Raw genomic sequence first — 6000 nt, 5'->3', positions numbered from 1 at the left:
CTACCCTAATGGAGCTATCGTCGCGCGCAGTTGAACAGTCAAGCCATGGAATTAACTAATCTGGAAAAGAACAAAGAAGGAAAGAAAAAGAGGAGAAGTAGGGCTGTAAAAAGGAGGATTGCTATGAATTATAAAAGTCAAGAACTAGTGCTAGGCCCTCTCGAACCTTATTAAAAAACCTGCATCGACTGCTTGCTCAGAAAACCTGCAATGCCATTGCAGAAAGCTGAGAGCGCAGATCGGGCATTAGAGTAGAAAATAAATGGGTCAAGAAATAGTTCAGGCCTTCATGCCTAGCTAGAAGTGAAGGTCACTTCATTATTATACACACGCGCTGACACACATCTTGGATATTCCAATCTAAACCATGTGCTTGCTTTCTTTCTCTGGCAGCCATGTGACGGACGCATCAATAGGCTCCACCCTTTGGTCTGCTATGCAGAATAGGCCCTTGCTCGTTTTGACTTATGGCGACTCAGATGATCTTACTGTCTTCTTTCCACACTACAATTATTCTGTGCCTAATTGTACTAAAAATGCCCCTTCAATTATTGCTCCTTTTGTTTTTCCTTTTTTTTTTTAAAAAAAATATACATACCCTTTAATGAAAGTCTTCAATTACTGCAGAAATTTAAATACTTGCCCCATTTATTTTTCTATTATAAAAATATTTTTTAAAAAAAATAAAATTTTTTATATTTTTATTTTAAATTAATTTTTTTAAATTATTTTGATATAATATTAAAGATAAATTTTAACACAAATAAAAAAAATATTATTTTAATATATTTTCAAATAAAAATAACTCTTACTACAATAATAGGCCTATAAAAACTTTGAACCGGGTTGTTAGTGAGTGTGGTAGCTGTTGTTTTTTAAAGTGCTTTTCTCTCTAAAATGCATCAAATTTATATTTTTTTTTTTTAAGAATTATGTAAAATCCAAAAATATAAAAAAATATAAATTTTGCCCAACTCACTGTTTTTAACACAATACCAAATGGGTAGAAAGCCTTGTTTTATCTTCTTAGCCTGGCGGAAAAATAACCCTGCCCCATTTCACCCTACCTGCGTTCAAACCCAAAACATGCTCTACATGAGAATGATGATAGTTCCACTCAATCAAAGGCGAGGAGGAAGGTGGTACCAAACATATATACACCTGAACAACATTACTTTCACATAATTTAATTTCCCAAATAAGTACCTTGTAGTAGTAATTAATTTGTTGGAGAAGGATCAGAAAGAAATCACTTTCACTTAGTATAATCTACAGCAATTAGAGCATAAGGTGTTTGTTGAAAACTGTGCGCACATGCCAACTCCTACAATCCGACAGAACTCCCATCTCATAAAATATTAAATACATCTGGAGGAATAGTTCGTTGGTGTTCTGAAAAATGTTCATCATTAATTCAATCAAAACAGTTTTTAAGTTAATATCGATCGCATTTGGCCAGTTGATTAGTGGATTTAATTAGCAATTTTCAAACGTTACAATGGAAATGGGAAACTGCATATTTGACTCCTTCATCACCACCCCTGTTGGCCACTTCTTTAGCATATAGTATCTGGTTGTTTGAGATTGCATTCTAAATATTGTTTTTTTTATTTAAAATTATTTATTTTATAGTTTTGATGGGTTGATATTAAAAATAATTTTAATATATTTTTAAATAAAAAACACTTTAAAAATTAACTATTATAATTTTTTCAAAACGAACTTTAAATCGAATTGACGATGGATGGATGTTTCATGTAAACAAAACCTAGGAAACGTTGTTGCTTTAACTTGTTCGAACAATTCCCAACAAACTGGTTTGGTAGCTGAGGCACATCGCATAATTAATTATTATATTTGATGAATTTTAGGTCCAGCTACTAATTAAACTCTCCTATGTCCTATCTAAGCTAAGCTAGCTTCCTTCAGTCTAGTGTTCCATACGTATTTATGACACAACCACCTTTGGTGACCGGGAAGAAATTAACGGGTTCTTCCAAATTATTAGTGTCTGAGGATAGGACCACAGGTTATCAAGATTTCCAGCGACAATTTTAGGCTTACAATTTCAATCCTGACAGGAAATTTAATTGATGGCAGAAAGGAAAATGCCAATTAATTATTGTATAGAGAGAGTGTTTTATGGGGAAAATGGGGGTGGTGTGAAGTGTGAACGGAAAATTTAATCTTTATATTTAATAAAATTAATCAAGAATTATATATATATATATATATATTAATAAATATTAAAAATAGAATTAACACTAATTATAAAAGTGAGGATTACATGCATAGTAACTCCAAATTCCAAATTACATGTTTAGGTAGTTTACATTACTTCTTACGCAACCAAAAAGATTTTTAAGGCTTATATATAAAAAAAATTAATCAAGAATTCATTCTTTACAATACCTCATTCAGACAGACAATAAGTACTCTACTACTACTACAAAAGTAGATGAGATGCACCTGAAATGTAATCACATGATTTAGAAAAATTTACAAGTCTAAATATCAATTTAATCAAGAAATGCAATTAAATTCACATATAATAATCACAAAACACAGAAACTGTTTCCATTTTTCCTTTTATTTTCTCTTTGGATACCTCTATCCAACTTCTACTTCATTTCCCAATTTTCTTGCCTTACCAACAACTATATTTCGACCAATTTCTAGTTTTTCTAATATTAGTAGTCTCCGCTCTTGTTACTAATTGTATTCCTTTCATTGAAGTTAGTCCTCGTTCTTACGACCGACTACATTTAATGATATGAATAGTCCCCACTCATGTGGCGGACTATATCATACCTTAGTGATATCCCTTACTCATGTGGCCGGTTATATTACCCTAAAATTTATTTTTCTATATCATAAGAATTCATTCCTGACAATACCTCATCCCCTGCTCTTACAGTTAGCATAAAATTTCTTAATTTATCGCCCCCACTCATATGGTCATTTTATACAACAATGGTCCCTTCTCATGCATCCGATCCGATTCATTTCAACTCTAAAGTTCCCATTCTTGTGGCCAACTTTCTATATTTCTAAATCAATCTCGTGTTTCAGTTTATTTTTTTCTTCTTTTTTATTTTTCTGAAACTGATAGAAAATTAAGCCCAATGACAAAAATATTAAAATGACTAGATTAAGCACTATTAGTTTAGGATTTGGACACCTAATTGCCGCTCTAGAGAATCTCACTCCTCTCGTTTGTGGTCTAGCTCATGAGACCTCCACGTAATAATAGTATTATAAATCCTTATCATTATATCCATTTAACCTAGACCCAAATCTTGGCTTCACATTTCACAATGTTTCATGAATTCTAAACATGTTATCATGCAATTTCAATTAGGAATGAACAAAAAAACTAAAAAACTTATTAAACCAAGAAAACTAAAAAAATCGAATCGTGAAAAAAAAACAATTAAACTGATTAGAATTTTGAAAAAATAGATCGGTTCAGTTTTGGTTTTATAAGCATGAAACTGAAAAAACTGAACCGAAAAAAACGAGCCAAACCAGGAAAAAACCGAGCCAAACCGGTTTGAAGTTGTTTTTGTTCCAAAATAACGAACCAAAACCAATCGGTTTGAACCGATTCCGATTCAGTTTTGGTTTTTTTTAAAAAAATTGGTTTGGTTACTTTTTTTTGATAAAAATCGAACTGAACCAAAAATAATCACCCCTAATTTCAATCATAGATATGCATATATGCAACATATTCCTGCCATTCACACATACTTCCCATGAACTAACTCAGTTATAATCATAGTGTATACTCATGCATACACACAACAATTCAAATATCTCTTAACTCAATTTTACCAACACATGTGTTACAATAATATAACATGTCTTTTCAACATAATCCTAAGTATATAGGATAATGGTTCCCTCATAAAATCTAGAGACTGATATGTGGAATAAATAAAATATAGGTCTAAAACGCCAAAACTTGCACAAACAAAGATAAAAATGAAAAATAAAAAAACTTTGGGGACCAAAATTTTAAAATAAAATCCACACTTCATGAACTAAAAAAAAGCTACTTTGTTTTCAACTTCAAATTTAGTCCTTGTAATTTCAATTTATTTTAAGTAAGAAAATTGAATTATATTTTTTCAAATCGAGCATTAACTTAATACTATGATAACACTGTGAGAACCATATAATAAGCTAATTAAAACAAATTATCAGGTCTAATTCTCCAACAATCCAATATAAAAAGATACAATAAAAAAATGTTTTGGAATAAAAAATGCTTCAACAACTAAAAAAAAAAGAGCACCTTGTAAATATACACTGCATTGTTTCTTGCTGTTTTTCTTAGGTTATTGTCATTTATAAGTTGAAAAAATAAAGGTTAAGTTGAGAAAAAGCATCCCTATATATTCCAATCACCTTGCCTAAAGAGAGGTAAATTAATGTTTAAAAAAGAAGAGGTAAAAAAATGACCTTGTTTTTTCACTTTGCATGAAATTCCATGTTAAAAATAACAAATTTTCATCAGTTAAAAAACAAAGCCCCACTCTCCCTCTTGGACCGTAAGTGCACCTCCTCCCATGACTCCCTCTATATGTATTCTACTATTCTTCCAACTTTCGCACAAGTCACAACCTCCCATTGTAGCTTCCAATTCCCAAGTCTCTCCTCCCCCGGTTCCACTCACAACAAACACCACCGCTACTCTAGATACAAAATGGCGCAAATGTTGCTCCTTTGGTGGTCAAAAACCACCACCAAGACTGGTGGTGTTGATACCATTGCCACCACAAGTAAGACCGTTGAAAATATTGGCAGTTCACAAAATTGTTTTTGTGGGTGTCTAACAAAGCTTTTGAAGAAGCTAAAGAAGAGAGGAAGAGTGATACGCGCTGCCGCTGCAAGTAGGCAATCTTCATTCCAGTGCCGGTATGATCCATTGAGTTATTCTCTCAATTTTGATACAAGTGGGCATGATGAAGATTACTACCACTTCTGTGCTTTCACGTCAAGGTTTGTGGCCAACCCATCAAGAAGCAGGATCAGTACTACATCCTCTTCTTCAAGAATACTAGGGGCCACTTCTCACTAGAATAAACTAACGCTGTTTAGTCCCATGTTTTGTTGTCTTGTTTTGGTTTCTTTTGTTTTTTGGAAGTTAACTTGTCTTAGGCTTTAGTCGCTTCTGATGGAGCATCGTGTGTACATTCAATGGAGGATCTGATCTGATCGCATCTTAAGTTTTATTCTTCTAGGTAAAGAGAGTTAGTTATTATCCACGGAAGAGAGAAGCTAGCTAGCTAGCTAGCCTCAAATGGGTAGGGGCTTTACTGTACTTTTATGCGGTATTTACCCACAATACTAATTTGATAGAGCGGTGCTTTTTTTATATATATTTCTTCAGCAGCTGAGCTTTCATGTGAAGGAATGGATACAGGAGAAAAGGAAAAATATGGTGAAATTGAGGAGTAGGTGCTGTATAATTAATCAAAATCCAAAACTATTTCTGTAATGATAAAAAGTTCGCTTTCTTAATCTTCTAGTTGGGTAGTTGTACCCAAAATTACCGCACAAGATGCTATGATACGTGATGAGGCAACAGGTATATGCGATCACAGCCATAGGTCCATGGTGAAAAGCCTGAAAGTTAGCTTCCGTATCTGCTAGACGTAGAGATTCAAAGGGCATCGGGAATGTCAAGGACCATATTTTTTTTTAGGGGGGCTGTGTACTCATGTGCAGGGTGAGCTACCATCTCCAAAGCAGAATTATTGTTAGGTGTATGAAGTAGGTTATCTGGGGAGACAAAAATCCGTGATCATTGGTAGGCATAATCATGATTTTACATAATTAAAAACACAAGACTGCGTCCTTCTAAACCTTTTTTTCTAAAAAAATAAAATAAAATAAGGTATACAGGTATGAAGAAGACTCATGATCCGTTGCATTTGACCATCATTGAATTTGTCATCAAGGTTTCTATTCTAGTAAAACAAGGATAATTTTTCG

Source organism: Populus nigra, chromosome 8 (genome assembly GCF_951802175.1).
Source record: "Populus nigra chromosome 8, ddPopNigr1.1, whole genome shotgun sequence".
NCBI classification, from domain to species: Eukaryota; Viridiplantae; Streptophyta; class Magnoliopsida; order Malpighiales; family Salicaceae; genus Populus; species Populus nigra.
Note: the sequence above shows the minus strand (reverse complement) of the source record.